Source organism: Gopherus evgoodei, chromosome 4, assembly GCF_007399415.2.
Source record: "Gopherus evgoodei ecotype Sinaloan lineage chromosome 4, rGopEvg1_v1.p, whole genome shotgun sequence".
In the NCBI taxonomy this organism is placed as follows: Eukaryota; Metazoa; Chordata; order Testudines; family Testudinidae; genus Gopherus; species Gopherus evgoodei.
This window is the reverse complement of record NC_044325.1, coordinates 97,436,298-97,460,673: the sequence shown is the minus strand read 5'-3', so window position 1 is coordinate 97,460,673 and position 24,376 is coordinate 97,436,298.

Sequence of the window (24,376 nt, the reverse complement as noted above, 5' to 3'; positions counted from 1 at the left end):
TGACAGCAGGCTAGATCCTCTGCTCCAGCTGAGAATTGCTCCGAACATCCGAGGAGAGGAAAAAGATGGCTTTATGGAAAACTAATCCTTGAGCCAGCTCTGCCCTTAGTATAACTAAAAGCAGCCTCAAGGCTGGATTAGACCAGTTGCCATTCTGGCAGTTGGGGATCAACATATTGCACGGTTTGGCCAGGTTCCCTTTCCCCCAGCCATGCTGCCTGCACTTGAGATTGATAGAGGGAGTGGCATAGACACATTATGGTAGCTCCAGCTGGGTATCCCCCTGACAGTGGGGAATACCAAAATTGATAAAAGCTCCAGGGTGGCCCAGAGCAGTTGGAATCAAGCCAAGGTTCTGTCCCAGGTTATTTCTCTTTGGAGAATTTTGCTGAGCACAAGCCCGGAGGTTCTCTGTAGTATTGTGAATTTACCATCCGTTTTAAAGCCATTTGGCTCACCCATGCTCTCCTTACTCAGGCATAGCTCCTGTTGAAAGCAGGGTAGGATCAGGCTCAGTATGGTTAAAAATTAGCTCTGGTTTGATCTGTGTGGATGTTAAAGATCTCTCAGCACTTTTCGTAAGAGTGGAGGTTTAACCTACTATTGTTGGCCTAAGTTTCCCCTCCCCGCAACCATTATTCAGGGAGCTGTGTGCCCAGTGGTTGCTGCCATCTCCCAGAGACATCTACATTTCACTAGTGCTGAATGTATTAAGAACTAGACTTGCAAATCCTTGCTTAGCATAACAAACTAGAACTAGAACGCCTCTGGGTCTCTTATTTCCACCATTCAACAACCTCCCCTCCCCCATTTCCAAAGTCTATTATCTTTAATCCCTCATATTCAGGCCATTTCTACATTCTGTTGTTTCTTCCTTTGTACCATATCCATCTATATCTGTCTCTACTAGTCAAACCTTAGTCCATATTTTCATAATCTCCCACCATGACAACTAACCTTCTCTCTGGACTTTCTAGCATGGCCTCACTCCCTCCAGTATACCAACATGGCCATCACCAAACACATCTTCCTCAGCTGCTATTCCAGCCATATCATTCCCCTAGAGCAGTTCCTTCACTGGCTCCAAATAAATTGCAATCTCATTGTCCTTGCTTCCAAAGTACTGAGCATGACTGCTTCTACCTAGATCTCATCACCTTCCACTCACCTGCTCAGGAAAAATCTACCAATTCTACCTCCCTCCACAACTCCTTTGTTCTTTTCTCCAACAAGCACCTTCTCTGATGTTGCTTCAGTGCACTGTCCTTCACAATCAAAAGAAAAAAAAAACCCACAAAGACATCTAGAGACTGAGGCCAAGCTATAGAAGAAGATAATGTTTAAATTAGTCTATATAAAGAATTCGTAACCTTGGGGGTCATGACCCAGGAGAGGTTGCAAACAAATTCAGACAGGTTGTGACCTCCCTACCTTTCTTAGTGGCTAGGAGGGAGAATTGAGCCTGAAACTCTTTTCTGTTATAACATTAGGTCATAGTACAGAAAAGGTTGAGACCTATTAGACTACAGCATCTAATTATTATTATAATTATTATTATTTAGTTAGACTGTGGTAATACTAGGATCCCCATTCCTGGATCAGAGCTCCATTGTGCTGGGCACTCTACCAAAACAGAACTCTGTCCCAAAGAGCTTAATATCTAGAATCATTTAACCCTGAGCACAGCATATATTTAACATATTTTTAAGAATATGTTAAAATTCAGCATCTGTTGTAATAGACAGTAAAACTGTGAACTAGCTAGGAATGTTCTGCATGACTTCTATCACGTTTTTGATTGGTGCTTCAGTAAGGCCACTAAAGGCCCATTCTTGCTGTCCTTATCTAGGCAATTCTTCCATTAAAATGCAAAGTATGGATGGCTGAATAGGAGCCAAAATGGCGCTTCAATAATTTGCAATATCATGACTGTACCAGCTGAACAGTCTATAAACTTTAGCTAACAAGAGATTTTTTTTTTAAAGGGATTACAGGAGCCTGGTTGGAGCCATCTAATGTTGTAAGAAAGTTTTTCTTCACCATCAAACCAGATTTCTTTTCTGAAGTCCTTCCTTTCATTATTCCAGTTTATTCTAAAACTGAGGCACATTTTGATCATGAGGATCTATTTATTCTTGATTACTTTTACTGTTATATCACTTTGTTTCTAAGTTTCTATATGTAAAGCCACACTGCTCCACAATCCAGAACAGAATTTCAACTAATTGGGAACTAGCTAGAGAAAGGCACTCAAGACAGAAAGATCTGCAGCTTGATCTTAAATCTGAATTAAGCGCATCAACTATGATGCCATGCAGTATTCAATAGAGACATCTGCTGGCAATAAAGAGGAAGAACACCCATCTTGAGCTAGCATGAAAGCTTTACACATCTAAATTATGCAGTTGTCTACTTATCCATGAAAATGAGCTATCTGGGGCTAATTAGAAATGCCCCGTCTGCTAAATTTATTTATTTATTTTTGTTGCTCCTGTCTCCAATGCATCCTGTTTCCTTTATGATGTGTAGCATCTGTTTATGTTGCTTATGATTTGTGCATTATATTGCTTCCCAAAGCTTCTTAATGCAACAGGCAATGTACCACAAGGACCGGGTGTTAATTGTAAAGCTTGAATTTGTATGTTGCTTTCTTTTTACACCTGTAAATCCTACTACCTCACTATGGGATTATCCTAGCTAGTGATTTGTTTATTCATCTATGATTTATATCAATAAATCTCATTTTAACTGGTACCTCAATCTAAAGTAACTCCACTGAAGAATGTGTTGCACTGGTGTAAATATGAGTGATTGCAGAATTTGGCCCACAGCTTTCAACAAAGTGACCAAGCTTAGAATAGCTTAAAAATCTGTTTTTACGAACTTATTTCCGCTTACCTTTGACCCTTTTGAAAAGGAAGTTAAAGCTATTTTGACTATAACTGCTCCAGATATTTTTTTTAAAAGCTAGTTTTCATACTGACTATAAAGAAATAAATTCGTATGAAAAATCTACCAAGGATATAGTATATTTTGTAGGGTTCTGTCAAAACAATCATCTTTGCACTGCTCGTCTCTTGCTTCGAAGCACTGCAATTTCCCATAGGTAACAGCATGTGTTGCATTAGGTGAGATGGCTAGTTTTCTAAGCCATTAGAGTGATTACAGAACCGTAATCTTTATGTTCACACACCAACCCTCTCTACTACTATATTTATGCCAATACCACATTTAGAAGCTATACAAGTTCAATGGGGCAAATCCAGCCTTCTTCCTCACCCTCATGAGAATATAAAGCCAGAGAGGCAACAGAAACAGTACAGCTCGTGTGTGACTGCAAATAGCTTGTACCCTCTGCTTTTTTCATATTATCCAGCAAAGATACTTAGATACAGGTGTTGGTGTTTTTTTTAAAACACCTGTTCCAAACTGTGTCAAGAGACGCAGAAGGCAGGAACATAATGTTTGGTATATGGAATATGCATACATTTATGGTTGCCTGGCAGCCTGTGGAAGGCATTTCAAAGAAGCTGAAAGAACAGAAAAGCAGAGGAAGCCGTTGGATTACTAGTAGACCTGGTTGCCTCAGTTTTCTGCAGATAACTACACTGGACACATTTAGTTCTGAGAGTTTTTGTATTTCCCAACATTCCCTTTTCTGCTGTGAGCTGAGTTCTCTTGGTCCCACTCAGTGATCTGGGGGAGGCAGCCCCCTCTTAAAATTCTGCCATCCAGGTGGAGAACTGGATACACGCTCTGCCTCAGCTAATCACCCCTTTCTAGGCATTGCTAAGTCATCCCTATCAGGGGTGAATTATCCCTGCAGCTCAAAAACACACTTTTGAGCAAACATTTTCTTTGGAATGCACCAGACTGTACCAAATAGCCTATTAAAAATAATTAAAAAAAACAAAACAAAAACAAAAACAAAAACAAAAACAAAAACAAAAACAAAAACAAAAACACACACACACACATTCCCTAAGGGAAGAAAGGGACCTGCTTCACCGTCCCAACAGGGTCTTTACTCCACTCACCTCACCTGCATTGTGCTCTCTTCTGTCTACACTTAGGTGTTCTTTTCAAAAACTAAGGGAAATTCCCGCAAGTTGGTTGCTCATTGGTGGTGTCTCCCTGCCTAGTTATGATTATGAGACTGGATTTGTTTTAAATACTAGTTCTTCCCTCCTCCCCACTGCAAGGGCATGCAATCTTGATTCACAGACTGGCTAAGGATATACTTTTGAGGGAGCCTTTTGATAAAATATGGGCTGTATGTTATTGGACTCACTTAACCACTGGTGGAAGGCTCCTACTAACAGGCCTCCTCACCCATCCATGAATCCAATGCTAAGGATTCCTCTTATTCTTGTAGAATGTGGTATAGGACCAATCTTGAATTAAGATAATAACAAAGAGGCCACCCAAATTCAAAACCAAAACCTCTTCCATTTCAAAATGGAAGTTCTAATCAATTTTCACACACAGGACAACCTAAACAATTGCTATTGTTGGTATGTATAAAGATGGACAGATGGTAGGACAACTAATTGGTGAGCAGATAACCCACTGTAATAAGCCAGTGTGAGTGGGACTAGCAAACATTGGAGAGAATCCAAACACCTTGGAGAAGGAGAATGCTTTAATGGGGGTGATGCAGCGACCCCTTGATGCCAACTGGCAGAGGACAGGTGTGTACAAGGTTTTAAAGGAATCCCCTAGGTTGGCAATCTGAATAGTTCACTATAGGGTAGCATGAGGTATCTACCAAAAGCCAATCACCCAGTGGCCATCATAATCACTGCAAAATGTAGGTGCAGATAATATTTAAGAAGTCGTGGGTCTATTACTAAAAAATTACATTGTTAAGGACTTGGAATTGAGACAAATCACCAGGTGACATACCTGGAAGGTGTTCCTTTCAGGCAGGAGGCAACTGACATTTATCTCCCTGTCTGGCAATTTGGGTACTGTCTGCCTATTTGCATATTGAGCCAGGTGCAGACAGAGATTGTACAATCTACAAGAGAGACAGACAATCTGCAGGAACAAACAAACAGCATGGGGTTATCCAGTAGAACCTCAGCATTACAAACACCTGTGTTACAAAGTGATTGGTCAACAAGACATCTCATCTGGAACCGGAAGTACGCAATCAATCAGCAGCACAGACACAAGGAAGAACGAAAGAAAGAAAGAAAATATAGTACAGTATTGTGTTAAACAAACTACTAAAATCATAAAGGGAAAGTTTAAGGAAAGTTTTAACAAGGCAAGGAAACTTTTTGTGCTTGTTACATTTAAATTAAGATAGTTAAAAGCAGCATTTTTCTTCTGCATAGTAAAGTTTAAAAGCTGTATTAAGTCAATATTCAGTTGTAAACTTTTGAGAGAACAAAATGGTTTGTGCATGTACCTGCTCTTGCAGGGCAATGGTATCAATCACCTGCTCAGTCTCTCACCCCTCTAACCTCTGTTATCTTAACTGACCTGAGCCCATACTGAAGGCCTACATCCTTCTTAAAAGTAGAGAGTCTTCTGGCAATAGGCCTTCCTAGCGCCATCTGGTTCCTTACACAAAGGGTTAACCTCATTTGTTTTGTTTTTGGGGGGTTGTGATAAACTAAAGCTAGAAATATATAGACAACTGTCACAGCACTGCTTCGACCTGCTAGCCAGTAATATTATCTTCCAGCGGAGGTAATGAGGTCTTGGCAGCTGGAGATGGAACTGTACTGAATCCATTTAAAAACCATGATATACTATCAATAGAAACGATAAGTCTTTCAAACACTTAAACTGATGCATTTCTCAGAGAAAACAATTGAAAAAAAGAGACGAAGGTCCCCCCCAGCAGTATGAGAAATCGCTAAAACAGGATCATGATGACAAAAATCATGCTAAGGCCAATAACTGCTTTACTGTAAATCTGTTTATCATTCCTGTAGTTTAAGCTATTTAAAATAAAAAAGCAGCGTTAAACAATCAAAGTGTATTGAGTGCTATTCATATTTATTAATTAAACACAACTTTATTAGTACACTTATAGAATCAACTTACAGAGCTTCAAAGAAAACAATGACCTGATCATTTTTATTCATGAATGGGTGGGAGTGGCAAACTGGCATGGAATGGTTGAATGACATCTTTGTTCTGAATCAATAAGCCAAGCTGTAAGACTAAACTGCCTTTTAATGAAACCCAATGTACCATTGCAATATAGTTTCACTGCAATTACTGTACTTTTATGTGTGGCATAAGCCAATCTCCATTATCATAAGTGGTTAATGTAAACTAAGCAATTTGCATTCTCTGATATGTTTTCTTGATAGGATAGGCCCTCGCACTGAAAAAAATCATTAGATTGTCAGAGCCCACCCACATGCTCTGGCTGCTCTAAATCAGAACCCATCCAGAGCCTCAGACTGCTGGTATGCACAACACATCCACATGCCCAGGCTAGTATAATTAAAGTCTGTCTTTTACTTTAACAATACCTACAGGTAAGTATGGATAAAGACTCATTATATATGCCAGAAATGTTCCAGTGTCACTGGAAGAATACCTCAGGTAATTCCACACCTCAAAGATATGACACGGTTTTTTTGGTAAGGGGCACTGCACCCACGTCCAGCTATTACATAAACTGATGTAAAGCAAATCTTACAGCCACATTACGGAGGCACGTGCAGTACCTTTCTAGTTAATGCCTACTTCAGATAAATCCATGAGATTGCACCTACTCGTAATAAAATCCACCTGAATTTGAAAGGCTTTATTCAACCCACTTTAATTTTGAGGGCTGCAGACTACACACGGAGGGTAACTCTCAGCACATTAGAATAAAAATCTATCACATGGTCTGGAGTGGTTCATGACTGTAAGTGCCTACCTCCCGACAGACACCCCAAACTTGTGGTGCATTCTATAATTAGATTTCACCAAGCCGGTGACAAACGTGAACTGCTGGATCACTATACCAGTCTTACTATAGAGTCACACACAGTCCCCTTAAACTCTTCAGTCTATCTTACCACCCAGACAAACTGAACTTTGTGATTAAAAGCTCATTTACATCAAAAATCACACCACATCAGGTTGCTCCCAGTCTCAAGAGACCAGTCACTTACTCCAGATCAGTTGCAGGGCCAGCTCTAGGCACCAGCGTTCCAAGCATGTGCTTGCCCAACAGTCCAGAGATGCAGGAGGTTTCCTTGAATCCACACTTATGACTTCTTCTCACAGAAAACAAGCTGACAAGGTCATTACTCACATAGGCTTCTCCTTTGATGACAATGAGTGAGGAACGCATTTTGAATGTTCACCTCTGATCTAACACACAATGACCACTTGCTTTGAAATTAGCACTTTTGCTAAAGTTCTTCATTTGCATTCCACAAGGCTTTTCTCGCTTCATGGCTCATTTGATGGGTTCTTTAGTTACAGAGGAGTACACAATGTAAGTGTTTGCTGCTGCATTGTAATGAGATACAGATAAGTCAAAACAATGCAAGTAACATCCCATTAGTTTTCATGCAGATTAAACACCAAACACACTATCACTTTCATCTATACACCAGTGAATTGGCCCAGGGCTTCAGCACGAGCTGGCACCTGGTTTGCCGGCATCTCATATGACTGTTTGCTATGAGACACAGACCTATTTCCTATTTCCTATGGCTAGGAACAGAACTCTGTAACAGAAGATAATAAAAGTACACATTATCTTGATCTACTATTTTTTAAAAAAATTGAAGTAACCCTGAGTTGATGTTCCCAGTTGTTCAAGGTGATTTACACACAGTTTTCTGTAAATGTGAGAAATCAAGCCTTGAGGGTCTACATCTGGGCTGGCAAACTTTTTGGCCTGAGGGCCATATCAGGTTTCTGAAATTGTATGGAGACTAGTTATCACTATTTATAGGTTTTGCAGGACCAAAACATTTCACCATTGTGTGCTCCAAATGGCTTTCTTTGTGCACATCTTTACACCAGCTATTAACATATTGGAGTTTTCCCTGAGACAGAACTGCAGATTCAGCTCCGAATTAACCTAAACGCCACATGGAAATGAATAACAGCAAGGTTCATTCACTTTAAGTACACTGTTCATGTGAGGAGTTAAACAAATACAATCTTCAGTAAACCAGAGGCAGGTCAGCTTTTGGTTTCCATAAAGTGTGTATTTGCAAATTATACATTTCATATAATCTGTTGTGGTTAGCCCTAATTACAATGCATGACTACAGGGATCTCACAAACAGAATTCCTCTTTAACCAGGACGCTTTCTTTCTTAAGCAACTTCTTTTGGTTTAGTTTTCATGCCTCCGGAAGGAAGCACTCTCTTGTTTGCTACAATTCTAAATTTAACTGTCTCTTCCCTTAAAAATAAAATTTGGAAGGAGATGGAAGAGGAGAGTACACCTCTTGAGTTATCTGTGAAAAGATTTGACTTTAAAAGGTTTAACTGTTTTTTCTGTCTTTTACTTATTCTGGTACTGATAACCGTAATTCATTTTCTTTTGACTGAAGTCTGCGTCTAACATATTTCTTACCTATATGCATTCAATTGTATATTCTGTCTGGTTTTACATTTTGATAATGTTATGACATTTGCTGTTGGATGATATTCATTATTCTCCTCACATTCTACACGACACAAAGTTACAATAAGATGGCTTTGTGCTGTCAACTATGCAGGAGTTTACAGTGCAGGCACTTATAAGTGGGGCACCCCAAGTACTACTACCACCACCACCCCCTCAGAACTGGACTAAGGATAGTGACCCCTATGCACTCCATATGTGGAGGATTGTGGCTACTAGACATGTACAGTTAAAAGCTTAGCGGCCTTCCAGTGTAACATAATGGGGATAATCCAGACCAATAAGGGTTTGTCACTACCTGCCTTGTAACTTTGGGTGTCAATGCTATGCTGCTATGGTTCAGTGCTCTAACAGAGCACTGTGGTAGCCTGTTGTTTATGATACAGGGTGAGCTGGTCTTATTACCCAGGTATGCCCGCAGGCATCTGTTACTCAGCATGGACCACAGTAGGCAAAGTGTTTGGTAGCAAGATATAATTTTAGCAAGTTTCAGCATCAGGCCCTTAATCCATACAGTATCATATGCAGATGACAGGTCGACAAATACTGCACCAGTCTTTTGGGTCTTTTTGATAGCCAGCTTCAATGTGAATGGTAAGTGACAGGACTTTTCACAACTACGTTTTGGCTGGAAGCTCACTTGTTTGACAGGGATAATTGTATTCTCCTGTGGGCTATGCATGTGCACCCGAAGAATTTGCAAGTGTTGTCCACTGGTCTGCACATGAGCCTTGGCTCTCACATCACATCTCTATCTGAGGGGATGAGAGCAGTGCAGACAGACCATCTCTCCAGTTCCTTCTGTCGTGGGAATCAGAGACAACCGAAAGCAGAGGGAAAAGAGGGCAGGTAGTAAAATACAGATCGGGACCACACATCTCAATGAACCTCCAGTTACAGGACAGTATCTTCCACTTCAAATGATTGTCCCTATTGTATTTATTGTGGGTGACTGACAAGCAGTACTTAAGTAGGACGAGGGTGTGAGGATATAGACAGTATTGCTGAGCTGAGGACCGCCAGCCCAAAGAGGCAACAGCAGAGGAGTCCTGCACGACAGCAAAAATGTCTCACAAATGAGATTGGAGCCCTATGTGGTTGCTTTACAGATATCAAGGAGAGTCCCCCCTAAAGCAATGCCATAGTCTGTGCTTGTGCTCTTGTGTAATGAGCTCTCACCTTAAGAGAAATCTGCCATCATCACTCCAAGCTCACCAACACTGGTAGTTGAAGGGATGGCTCTGAGGAAAGATACCTTCATGGAAAGCAGAGACATGGAGCAAGAAACTATAAGTTCAAAGGGAGACCTTGTGAGAGAACAAGGTTCAGGCCTCACTTGGGAAAAGGCTTCTGAATAGGTAGGAAGATTCTCATTAGACTTTTCCAGAACCTAGTAGTCAGTGGATGCATGGAGACTGTGTAGCCCTGAGAAGGTGGATGGTATACCCGGATTGCCACAAGGACCTGATAGATGGGTCTGATTTCTTCAAAGGGGGGACATAGTCCAAGACAAGAGAAATATCTGCAGTTTGAGAGAATGCTCCTTTGATGTGCCCAGGAAGAAAGCTAGGTAATATCTCCTAATAGAGAGTCTTCCTGCTATTAGAAAGAAAGTCTCACACAGCTGTAGAATTTAAATGTTCTAAGGACGATGTCTATCCAAATTCCAAGCTCTGAGGTAAAATGGATGTAGAAAGGGGCATTTGATCTTGCCATTCCACTGGGTCAGGAGCTTGAGAAACACTCAGAGGATAATTGGTAGTCAGGATTTTGGGAAACCAAAACTGTCTGGGTCAGAAGGGAGCAACCGGGATAATCTTGCTCTGTCCTGCTGTATTTTGCATCGAACTTGTGGCAGAAACAGTAGCAGAGGGAAGGCACAGTTAAACTGGTCCAACCAAGGGAAGAGGCAGAGCATCATCCTGGGAGTGGTGACCTAGGGCTTCCTCTGGAGCATATGTGGTGCATTTCCTGTTTGCTTGTGGGGCAAACAGATCCCTGATTGGGGTTCCCCACAGAATGAAAATATTGGGAAACACCAAGTTGTGGAGTTCCCACTCATGGTCGACTGCAAAATATCTGCAGAGGGAATCTGCAAGCACATTTTGCTTCCTTGAAAGGTAGGCTGATGATAGGGGGATTCGATTGCTGATGTGCCAATTCCACAGGTTGACAGCTTCTGCACACTGAGAGGTGGATATCACTCCTCCCTGCTTGTTGATGTACAAGACAGTTGTGATGTTTTCTGACATTATAAGGACACGGTGAGCATGTATGAACGGAAGAATGGCTTTGCATGCCTTCTGAATAGCTAACAACTCTAGGATATTGATATGCACCCTGGACTCTCAAGACATGTAGGTACCTTGTGCTGTGTGGCTGTTCATGTGGGATGTGTCAGGAATAATGGTCCTGCTGGAGAGGAAGGAAGAAAGGCAGTGCCCATGCATACCTGACTGGGATTTGTCCATCATATCAGGGAAGATATGAGCTTGATGGTAACTATTTCCATGAGTTTCATGGAATGGCAGTTCAGAGAGCCTACTGACTTCGGCGATGTTTGAAGGCAACAATATGGAGTCTTGCAAACAGGATGAACAGACAGTTGCAGCGGCATGGGAGCCAACAAACAGAGCTGTAAACGGGGAGTTTGAGTGGGAGTTCTGTTGGAGGAGAAGGCATTTGTAGAGGCTTGTAGGGGCAGTGTGCTGGGAGAGAAGCTGAGCCCTGATTGGGGTGGGGCTTCTCTGATTAGGGGTCCTATAAATGTAGCCAGCCAGTCAGGCAGCAGCACAGAAGCCAGCAAACAGAGGTGTAAACAGGGGAGTTTGAGTGGGAGTTTGCAAGGGGAGTTTGGGGGAAATCTAGGAAAACCAGGCAGAGGAACAGACAGGCTATTGAAGGGAGTGTGTGATGTCTGGCAGTGTTGTGATGCTCGATGGGGGGTTGTTTTGCTGTGGGTGGTGGTGTTTTGGTTTGGTTTGTGTTTCCCAGACTAATAAGACTTAGGTGGGAAGGTTATGACAGATACAGAGGAAGTAGGTAGTGACCCAAGCAGTGGAAGACACATGATGATGACTGGATGTGGAAGCTGCAGTATGTACATGATCCTGGAGGGGGTACCTGAAAAGAGTTTCATCTACATAAAATGCCGCCTGATAGAGCTGATGGAAGAAAAGATCAGAGAATTGGAGATGCAGGTGGAAACTCTGGTTGAGTTTAGAAAGATGATGGAGCAAAGACATGAGGAGGCTGAAAGGAAGAGCTCAGACTTGCAGATGGAAGCAGGACCAAAGAACTCTGAGGGGAGACTTCTGGCTAAGAAAAGTGGACAGTGGAAACATGTGACTAAGAGAACCAAGCAGAGGAAAAGACGGGCTAATGAAGGAGAAATAGAGCTCAGGAACAGGTTTGCGGAGTTGAAAAATGAAGAAGGGGCACAGCAGGGGGTCACTGAATGTGGGAGGGCAAGAAAGAAGAGAAGAACAGCTAGTCCTATAGGAAGAGGGCAAGAGTCAATGAAGATAACACCACCAAATATGAGCCACAGGAGGATACAGGATGGATTACAGAGGATTGCAAGGGAGAATAGGAATCAAGAGGACTTGCAGCCAGAGGGAACAGGGGATAGACCAAAGAATCACACCATCACCAGGAAAAGGCAGATCTACATGATTGGGGAATCCTTTCTGAGAAGAATAGACAGGCCTGTAACTAGAGCTGATCCAGAGAACAGAGGGGTGTGCTGTCTGCCAGGTGCTAAGATATGGGATGTGGACCGGAGGTTGAAGAGGATCCTAATGGGAGCAGGAAAGAATCCACTGATTGTCCTTCATGTGGGAACAAATGATATGGCTAGATTCTTGCTGGAACATAACAAGGGAGACTATGCCAGGCTGGGGAAGATGCTTATGGAAATCGAGGCTCAGGTGATCTTCAGTGGGTTTCTGCCTGTTACTGGAGAAGGGAAACAATGGTGAGACAATATTATAACGATCAACAGATGGCTCAGGCAGTGGTGCTATAAAAGAGGGCTTTGGGATGTATGGCCACTGGGAGGCATTCAAGGACAGAGGACTGTTCTCTCAGGATGGACTTCACCCGAGTAGGGAGGGAAATCGACTTCTAGGATGGAGGCTGGCACAACTGATTAAGAGAGTTTTGAACTAGGAAAGAGCCTCATGACCCCCACCCCTCCACACACACACACACACACACACACACACACACACACACACACACTACAGGATAAGCGAGCATCCAAGGCTGTCTACTCTATGAACTTATGTTGATGCAAGTTATGACGGCATAAAGCCACAGCAGTTAGTACACCACTTGTGTGTGCATGCGCACATAATTGGCAGAATGACAGTTAAATTTGCTTTTGGTTGACTGAAGGGACACTGGCATTGTTTACTCACAAGATTGGACCTCGGTGAGAAAAATATCCCAGTGATTAGAGCTGTCTGCTGTGTACTGCATAATATATGTGAAGCAAAAAGGGGGAACCTTTCTGCCAGAGTGGAGGTGGAGCAGCTGAATTTGAACAGCCATACACAAGGGCTGTTAGAAGAGCTCAACAGTTCAGGAAGGCTTTGAAAGACCATTTTAACAGAGAGCCACTGTAACAGACTTTGTTGTACTGTGTTCTCCTCCTTGGCTCTGCTCTTTTATGGCCTGCTAGGAAGTGTCTGGTGATTGCTGTACAGGTAGGAATATAAAATTGTCAATACATCAATTAATTTTGTTTGTGTCTTATCTTAGGAGTTGTGTCATGCTATCAGTAACAAGTAATCGGCTGTTTTCAGACTCCCTAAGCACTCAGCGTATGTTGCAAACTAATTTAGAGGAGTTATGTTTTAAATATGACAATTAGGTGAAAAAAGCAAGAAATTGTAAAACAGATATTAAAAAAAAAAAAAAAAAACTTACTAGAACTTCATAATTTAAGAGAACAAAAAACTTATGAAGGGGAAAGAACATTCGTGGCCATTTCAGCTACACCTACACCAACTGTGGCTTTCATAGGTCAGCGTACGTGAAGCTCTGATAGTCTAACATCCAGTGGAGTGGTAAGGGTAATGCAGTGTCCCCAGATGACACGTGGAAGGTTGGTGGGTGGTATAGGGAGGTACGGATACTGAGTTCTCAGCAGGCTGCAAAGGGAGGCAAGCTCAGTATTGCTGAACCTGCAGATCCACCAGAGTATGCAGAATCTGTGTTTGCTGCCTGCGAAGTCCCATTAGGTCCTGGGACATCTCCCGTTCCTTTTCCTGAACTCTTTTCCTTTTCCATGCTGTCCCCAGTGTTCATCCTCCACCCCGTGCATAAAGTCCCATGCAGCACTGGCTTGCAGGATCTCACTGAACATGCCATCCAGAGTCCTCCTCTTTTTCCTCCTTGTCTGGGTCAGATGTTCCACAGGTATGGAAGGGAGACCATCGAGCCCACAACAGCAGCAGTTGCAGATAAAACACAGAGGTACCATTGTTGGTATACTCACTACAGAAAGTAAGACTTACGATGCAGAAATCGCTCCCTTTGCTCCCCTAAAACATTAAGCACAGGCTCATTCTCGCTTCTGCTTGGGATTCCTTGTGCATGGCCTCAGTCACAGCACCAGCCATGGTGAATGTGGCCCCGTGGGGGTTAGGAAAACAAGAAGGGAATTGCTCAGTTGCATAAAATCCAGTAGCACAGGGCATTGGCCTTGAATACTGGCACCATTTGCCACCAGCAGTGATTTTATCTGATATCTCACTCCTGAGGGTAACAAAGGCAGAGAGCACAGCTGCAGGCATCCCAAAGCTGACTAGAGCTCTATGCTGCTAATCTGTATACTGCAGTGGTGCCTGCCAAAATCATCACTGAGTGGTGTGGGAAAGTGTCCTACTGTGGAGGAATTAATAAAGCTACTATCCCTATAAACCTTTGGCAGATGATTGCAGGGCACCTATAGGAAAATGTAATCAAGATCTCTCAGGAGGATTCAATGGACATCCCTGTGTACACCAAATAAACAGTGCCACATGCTCCCCTGCCCCCACCTAACTCTAGAGGAAACTAAAAAGCAGATAGAAACTACCTTTTCTAGCCTGAGTAAAGTAATGAAAAATCAAAAGCTGTGTCATGCTATTTTGGGAGTAGGGGGAGCATCCCTATAATGGAAAACTTATGTACATGCTTATATGAGGTTCCTTCCCCTGCATCAGGCTCACTCATGCTTGACTAGTGGGACTGGCTGAACTGTGGTGGAGTCAAAAACAAATCCTGGCTCATTGCCTGACTGGATCCTGCAGTCGCCTGTCCACCATTCTCCTCCTCTTCCTCACCCACGGCAGGGGCCCATGACTCTGGTTCTTTGGAGGTATCAACAGTATTATGCGTAGTGATGGTGGGTCTCTACCAAGTATGGCATGCAGCTCATTGTAAAAAAACGGCAGGTCCACGGCTGGGCACCAGATAATTGTTGGCCCCCTGGTATGCCTGCTGCAGCTCCCTGGCTTTCACACAGCACTGCTGATGGTTTCTAATGTATCCCTTCTCCTGCATTTTCTGAGCACCCTGCTCATAGATGTCCACATTTCTGTGGGTAGTTCAGAACTGTGCCTGCACAGCCTCTTCTTCCCATAGGCCCAAGAGATCCAATATCTCCCATCTTCTCCAGGCCAGAATGTATCTGGACCGTGGAGCCAGCATGGTAATCTGGGAAGCTGCACGCAACAATGGAGAACTGTTAGGTGTGTTCACCAAGCTGGGCAATCAGGAAAAGGCATTTCAAAAATTCACAGGGCTTTAAAGGGGAGTGGGGGCTTCCAGTCTACTTGACCCTGGGCAGCAGCGTTCATAGTGATGACCACAGTGATTAGTGCGGGGCATTGTGGGACAGCTGCTGGAGGACTGTTACTGTCAACATGAGTAACAGTGTCTACACACATGCTGCGCTGTCCTCTGTACATTGACTTTGGCTCACTACCACTTGGTAGGTGGTGTTACTATGTCAGCATAACTGACTACTTGCATTGGCAGGAGACAACATTTAAGCATAGACGCATGCACAACTAGTTGACACAAGGCAGCTTATGTTGGCATAAGGCTGGTGTACAATATAAAGTTAATGAGATTTCCAGAAAGGAGAGTGACCATCAATCCTAAAGGTTTCAAGACAGAAGCAGTTATTCTAAAAATATATGTAGTGCCAGAAAGTCCTGTTTTACAGATGTCCTCGCTTGAAGCACAAGCAGCCATCTATAATTCAAAGGCAAATCAAGGTAAACAATACACTGAACTGTTGAACTATTGTGTAGATATTATTCTGATACAGCAAAGTAATCTCTTTTCCTCTTCTTCCACCCTGACATAAAACTTATAGGTAGGCTATGATTGATAAAACACAGGCAGTTTCAAAGGAGCCTTACAGGAAGCACAAAAAATAGAACAGCTTTCGTGCTGCTGCTATCCTCTTTATTTATGTGCCTGGCACGACCTTTGATATCACCCAGTACTGAATATCTAAATCCTTCTGAAGACATCGGGTCATTGTTCTTAGTATTCTACAGAACAATATGACATGACAGCACAAAGAAAAAACAGAAACTTTAGAACCAAACCCCAGAGCCAAACAAACAACTTCAGCTGTGGAGTTTGAAATTGCCTAGAAGATTTTAGGTTTGTTAAAAGGAAGGCTCAACTTTGAAAGTAGAGATCCAGATTTCAGTCTATTGTTTCCTGCCTCCTTCACAATCCCTGCCACCAGAGCAGGAGTGTCCAACTCTGCAGCACGGAGTAATCAGAGGCACAGAGAGTCCAGTTTTCAAAAGTGGCCTGACAGAATCTCCAAATCCTAGATTTGAACCACCAACCAGCACCTAGGCATGTCAAATGAGCATGTACACACCCTGATGCAATTGCCCCCTACTACAGGATCAGCCTATTAAGGTAACCTTATTTAAAAATCTGGCTGCATTACCTATTTCAATATTACTTTATTTCATTTCTACCTCACAATGGAAGTAAGACACAAAGTTGGCAACTCAATCAGAAAGATCAAGTTACAGCTGGGATGCAGAAGAACTCTTTTGAATCCAGATGCATTACAGACACTTCCTCTGAATGCCCATTACATATAGAAAAAGAAGCAAGCCACTAGTAGTCTTCTCTTGGGGCAAGACCCTATCCCTCCCCGGTAGGGTGCTAATAACCTCCCACCAGGAACCCAGCTGCTTCCCCGGCAAGGCAGAACAGAAGTCTAGCAGCTTCCTCTTCTCTCTATCACCCCCCGCCCTCATCCTTCTGGCTCCTGCTGCAACAGTCTGGAAGTGGCAAGTTACATCCTAGGTGTAACCAGTTACTGTACTTATCTATTTCCATGCTGATACTGAGATACTGATTTGGTGTGTACAAAGATTTCCCCATGAGCTGGTGAACAATTAGATAATGCTGTACATCTCTTCCTGATCCACTTATTTATAGTGAAAAAACACAGTCTCCGATCTTATATCTAGAGCTTTATTTTACTCATTTAGTCCCAATTTGCATTTGTATCTTATACTCTAGCTACTTTTACATTTCAATTAAAGGCTCATCTTTTAAAACTGCTTTTAATTAGCTTCGCTTTTAACCAGTATAATTTTTAATTAGTTCTTTGCTGTTGATTTTAAGTTCACTGGCACTGTGGTTTGAGAATCCAAACAGCTGCGTGAACACTGGTTTGCATTGTTAGCATGCGTGCATACACACACCGTTGGTGGGGGAAGGACTAGGCCTGTTCTAAAAATCAATTTCACATTCAAATCCATGTATCCATAAACCAAAGTCAGTATTTACTCAAAAGAGAAGCAAAGTATGCCTTATGCCATAGTCATGTGTATATTAGTATATTGTGCAGGAGGCAGAAACAGCACATTGTTATTCCTACTAAGCATTCATATTATGGTACTGCCCAAAGGCCCCAGTGAGGACTGAGTCCTATAGGGCTAGGTGCTGTACATACACAGAACCTGAGAATCCCTGCCTGTGAGGGCTTACAATCTTAAAGACACAAAGAAATGGAGGGTTGGAGACGAGGATATAAACACAAAGGTGCTGATGGGCACAGTTTAGTTAGTTACATGTATAGCTGGGTTTTATTTTTAATTGGAGGTAGAGACCGGATAGGAATGGCAGGAACATGGGAGTTAGTAAAATTGAGGAGTAGGAAAAGAAAGGGAGGGAAAGTCACAACTCTTTACCTGCTTACCCTTGGTCAGCAGGCAAAGTTTTGTAGGCACCAGCGCAGAGGTAAGTCTAACAGTGGCAGTATAGATTTTTTTTTTTAGGAGCTTTTCCTATGCATAAGGGGGTGTGTAAGAGGCAGCACAGGAACACTTGACGATGCTGACTGATGGGCAGTGAGCACTAGGAACTTTGGCACAGCAAAGGCAGAGGTTGACATGAGTGTAAGTTACTAGATCAGATAGATAAGGCAAGGTTAAGTTGTGAATGGCCTGAATGGAAAAAGACAAGTTTGTATTGGATGCAGTAGTGGGTTGATGTGATCAGCGCAGCGAGACAGAAAGATGATCTTAGCAGAAGCTTTTTGAATTAATTGGAAGAAGGGTGAGGGTGCAGTTGTCAAGAGGTAAAATTAGGGCATGAGTGAGATTTTTGGTGGTGTGGACGGAGAAGATGCTGAACATTATGTAGGAAGAAGCAGCAAAACAAGACCCTGACTAGATGTGCAAGTGTAGAAAGAGGACCCTGCCAATTGTACCAGTCAGGTTATGCGCTTGAGTGATTTTGAGAATGGGGGTTTGTCCATAGTGATGAAGAAAGGAAGGAAAAGGGAGGGCCTCTGAGAGAAAGATCAAAAGCCCAGCTTTGGCCATGATGAATTTAAGGTGACAACTGCAGATGACAGAATGTCTATGAGGAGATTGATGAAAGACCAGACAGAGATGTAGGGTTGAACAGAAAGAAACAGGTCTTGAGCAGAGAGATTTTGAGTCATCAGTATATGTTTCAATTTTTTTGGCACATGGGTCTTAAGGCTAACATATACTTAGAAATCCCACACTTCTCTTGTCATAATCCTTTGCATCTCCAAGCTAGATTTTAGTGCAACTATCTATATGCGCGCACACACACACACACACACACACACACACGCACACCCCTTGCCTTTTTGATTACTGATTATTTTAATCGGGTATACTGTTGAGGACTGTCATTTTCAACCTATAAAATCAGATTTACCAGTCCCACAAGCAATTGCTTATTTGAAATATCAGCAGTCCTACAGAGGCTGTGGGCCAGATTCTAAGCTACATCTAAAGTGCACCCTGCCTCCTTCTCACTTGTGCGGTGATGCATGCATGTGCAGCGATGCCTTATAGTTCACCTATACCCTTGTCTGCTGTTGGTATAGTTGGTCCTTCTGTGCTGTATTAGGATAGTCAGAAAGCTGCTCTCATTTTGGAGTTCTAGAGCACTTTTTCTGCCAGTGATTGTGATGCTTGGTCACAATGTAATTATTTTTGTTGTTGTTCTATGTGGATATATCCTTTAGCAGCAATTCTCAAACTGTGGGTCAGTATCCCATTTTAATGGGGTTCTCAGTGCTGGTGTTAGACATGCTGGGGCCCGGGGCTGAAGCCAAAATCCCACAGTCCAGGGCTGAAATGTGAAACTGTCTTAACTACACAAGTCAGCTCCACAACTTGCAAATAATGGACCTGTTCCCTTTGAAATTGATGAGTTTTGCCATGGAGCAGAATTGGGTTCAATCAATTTATTGTCTCAATATAGTAGAACTAGGTAAAAAAATTTAGCTGAAAAACTTTTCAGTGAAAAAAAATTGTAAATTTGGCAACACAAACATTTCACAAATTCATGTAAATTTCAACAAATTGTTCATGTAAAAAATCTGAAAGTCAGAACATTTTGATTTTCAGATTGAAATGATGTGTTTGAAAATTTCTCATTTTAGAAAATTTAAAAAAAAAGTTAAATATTAATACGGAGAATCCAAGTGAAACATTTTACTTTGAGATGAACAAAAAAAATTCTTCAACCTGAGACACTTGAAAAATATTTTGATTGGCTAAACATTTCAAACAACAAAAAAAGTTTTGCTTCAGCCCAATATAATTTTTTGTGTTTCAGTTTTTTGGAACCGTCAGTGAAGCAAAACAAGTCAGTTATTCTCATAGCTCTATATGAAGCACCCGCTGATTAAGGAGATACGCCAACAAAAAACTGAAATTCAGGTGGAGGCTAAGAAATGCAGAGTTCTGTATGGGTTTAAAATAACATAGTGAAGTGTTGAGAAAGATACTAGGTAATGAGATAACTACAGAATCAGAGAGAGTCAAAGTAGAAATAGAAGAAAAAGGTCTCTTAGGTCATGCTGTCCATCATCCTGCCTGTGAAAGATTGTTTTTGAAGTATATTTTCTAATGATTTGTCCAGTCCAGCATTTTAGCTCCTAAGAAGCCACTGGTTGGAGTCAAACAATTTGATTGATCAGTAAACCAAGCCAGAGTCTTTCCTCAGAAATGTCCACAATTTGTAATGTTAAGATACTTCCTTTGTTGCATTATTTCCCTCATATATTATTTAAAAATATCTATCACCTTTAGACATAAGTCTGAATCCAGACTGTGGCAGGTTTCCAATGTCTTGGATGTTTGAAACCAAGTCTCCAAAGCGAAAGGCAATTATACTATATCACAGCATCACCCTCCCCAATAGAAAATCCAATTTAATGAGGAAACTGACAATAGTCAAATGATAGAATTTCTTTGTCATCAACAATAATCTTGAACCCCTGTGTTGCCATTTATTTGGACAATTGGAGAAGCTACTTACCAAATAGGGAAAACGTATTCCATATGATCACACAGCATGCAGATTGTGTAAGCAGGCACTATTTTGTTTCATAATGGCAATATATCAAACCACCTTCCTTCTAACTGCATTGATTTGGCCTTTCCACTTCAGGTTGGGAGAAACTGCCACTCCAAGGAGTGTGATTAAAGTAACATGCTAAATGTCTGTTAAAAACAAAGGTACATGACCAGAAAAGCCATCATAAAGTTTTGATATATGATTATTACATTTATCTTGACAGCATTAAAAAAGTATGCCTAACCGCTTTATATTAACTAAAATTTATGAGTTCCTAAGTAAAGTCCATTTAATGGAGATATTTCATCATTAATTTCTAATTAACGGAAAAAATTTGCAGAAATCACAAGATATTTTATAGACATTTATATTGGATATAGTCCTAGAACAATGCAAGCACCCATAAATGATTTATAGGAAGAGAAAAGTGCTGGTATCCAACACTTTGACAAATGCCCTTTTAAAAGGAGCAATGTAGAAGGAAAAAAATGTAACAGGGGAACTCCAAATTAAGAAACAGGATATTTTAAAGGTCCACAAAAAAGTGGGCAATAAATCATCATATATGCTCCAATGAAAACAATTAACTTCATCAAGGAGCAAGGAAAACATTTTAAAGAGATAAAAGTAAAAAAGATGTATAAATCAATCTATAAGGAGAAAAATTGCAAACATATGAATGTCCAAGTGTCATCATAACATTTGTTCACTGAATAAGATATGTATTTAAGGATAGATCCTCAGCTGCTATAATCAATAGAGCTCTCTTGATGCTGATTTATCCCTGCTGAGGAACTGGCTACAAATACATACAAAATATGAAGAAATAGATGACCCTGGGGGCATATATTGAGATATGACATGTCTGACAAAATATGAGGGTTCTCTTTAATAGTTAAGACTGTATCTTGGCCGGCCACCAGCTATGGTGTTTTCAGTACCATAGAAAGCACTGGATATTTCACTTAGGAAAAGAGCTGGCAGGAGAAGGCTCCTGCTGATAACGCACTGTTCACACTGGTGCTTGTCGCGGCAGAACTTTTGTCTTTTGGGGGAGGGGAAGGGGGAGGTTAACACCTCTGAAAGACAAAAGTTGTGTTGTTCCATTGCCAGTGTAGACATCGTAAACAGCCAAAGAGTAGCTTAACATTTAAGGGTCGTTAAGACACAATGCCAGAGCAAATAGCCTTAACTGCTGTAGCCTCCTCTTGTGGAGAGCACCAAAGCTACTTTAAATGGCATAAGGTCAGACTGAGGCTCTGTCTACACTAGGAGTGAAAGACAAAACTTTTGTACTTCAGAGGTGTTTAAAAAAGAAAGCATGTGCGCGCACACACACGCACACTCACTCTACTCTTTCCTGCCGACAAACAGTGGCTACACTGCATGCCTTTCGGAGACGCAGCTGTAATGGCACAGCCGTGTCGCTAAAAGGTGCGTAGTGTAGACACAGCCTGAGATTGTGTTAAAAGATTGAGGTTTTGTTTGTTTGTTTGTTTTTAAAGCAAGGAAACAAAAGCAATAATTATCTCACTGTGAAATCCCAAGCCACTTGTACTGTTTACCAAGAGGTAGCTGGCAGAGGTCAGCACTATACCACCCACTAGTAGTTCACCTTGTAGTTTGCACCATTGTCGCTGTGTTGGTCCCAAGATATGACACACACAAGGTGGATGAGGTAATATTTTTATTGGACCAACTTCTATTGGTGAAAGACAAACTTTCCAGCTATATAGACCTGAAGAGCTCAGAAGTTGGTCCAGTAAAAGATATCACCTTATCCATCTTGTCTCTCTAGTTTATCTTGTAGCAAAGCTGAAGTGCCTTGTCTCTGTTATGTTTTTACAGGAATACACTGTGACAGCGCCCCCCATAAGGCTTTATGGAATATGCTTATGAATATATGTGTGATATGTTTTAGGCTACATGTGCCGTGTAACATATCTATGTATTCATCCTATTTGTATGCATGTATCATTTTTGTATTCAAAGTTATGAACATTGGCTGTGTACTGGCTTAATTTTAACTAGCCTAGTAGAGCATATGGTCAACTTCTTGACAAAAGTGCAAATTAAGTGCCCAATCAAAAACCACTTAACCAACAATGAACTTGAAGAAGCCAGTCCACATCTGAGCCTTCCCAGGAATGTGGCTTGGCTGGTAAAAACTGAGTCATGCATGGACATGCGGCTTGCCCTTGTAACTTCACAACTCCATCTTGGAGCTGGACTTTGTGCAGGAGTGAGGAGGGGGTCTCCACCCACAAGAGAAAGTCTATTTAAACCTCTGGGAGACCCCTCCATTTTGTCTTCAGCTGGCTAAAGAGATATACTTTGGGAGTGGAGAGGCTACCTGAAAGAAACTGGAACAAAGGACAGTAACTACAGCGGGTGCGAGTGATTGCTGTACCCAGACTAGAAGGAGACTAGTCTGTAAAAGGAAACTTACTGGAACTGGTGAGGTTTTTCTGTATTTAGTTTTCTTACATAGACTTGCGTGTTCTATTTTATTTTACTTGGTAATTCACTTTGTTCTGTCTGCTATTACTTGGAACCACTTAAATCCTACTTTCTGTATTTAATAAAATCACTTTTTACTTATTAACTCAGAGTATGTATTAATACCTAGAGGGGGCAAACAGCTGTGCATCTCTCGCTATCAGTGTTATATAGGGCAAACAATTTATGAGTTTACCCTGTATAAGTTTAATACAGGGTAAAAAGGATTTATTTGGGGTTTAGACCCCATTGGGAGTTGGAAATCTGAGTGTTAAAGACAGGAACACTTCCGTAAGCTGCTTTCAGTTAAGTTTACAGCTTTGGGGCATGTGGTTCAGACCCTGGGTCTGTGTTGGAGCAGACTGGCGTGTCTGGCTCAACAAGACAGGGGGCTGGAGTCCTAAGCTGCCAGGACAGGAAAGCAGGGTCAGAAGTAGTCTTGGCACATCAGCTGGCAGTTCCTAATGGGGCTTCTGTGATCCAACCCATCACATATACCACACACTCTAGTTATTCCACAGTTAAAACACATTTTGTCGATGAAGACACAGCCTGAGAGAATCAGATTAAGAATCACAGACAAAGAAGGAGCTGGGCTTGCTAGGAGAATATATGATTCTCTTCTGTTCCCAAAATTTAAGAAGAAAGTCTGTCTAACTCAGCTTGTAGTGAAACATAAGATTGGATCAGACCAAATATGCATGTAGGCTGTTTATTGTTTTAAAATCCTTTTTCTCTAGTGGTTTGTTCCAATTGCTAAATAAAAAGACTATTTTAAGAAGACTGTTGATCAAGATCATTGGTCCTGAAAGGAGAAAAAGCAGATTCCTGAAACCTACTCAGACCTGCAGGGCAATAAGCAGTTGGTATTGACAGGTTAGCATACCTGGCTCCTGCTCTAAGAGTGGAAGAATTGCAATAATTCACCCCGAGCCAGGTAAGGGTAAGAGGTCCAAGACTAGAGGAGGGTATGTCTACACTGCAACTAGACACCCAAGCTGCTACTTCTGGGGGGATTCTGAATTCTGCATGTGTGCAGTGGCTCATGCCCCCCTGCAGATTTCTTTGCTTCCCTGCAGAAAATGACAGGAAACAAAGGGAAGCCGCAAGAGCGGTCTCATGCCCCTCCCCAGCAGCGTACATGCATTGCTTCAGGTGCCCAGAGCAGCCAGCGGAGACATAAATCATTACGGAGTAGGAGGGGGCTGGGGATGCCCTAGCCAGTGGCTCTTACCCTGTGCTGGGCTCAGCTGCTAGTCCCAGCTGGCCTGGGGAGGACAGAACTTCCTCTTCCCCTGCAAGGAGCAGATGGGAATGGGCCAGATCCACCCCCAGATACCTCCCCCAGTTGCAGGAAGTGCCACGCCCCCACACTACTTCTTGC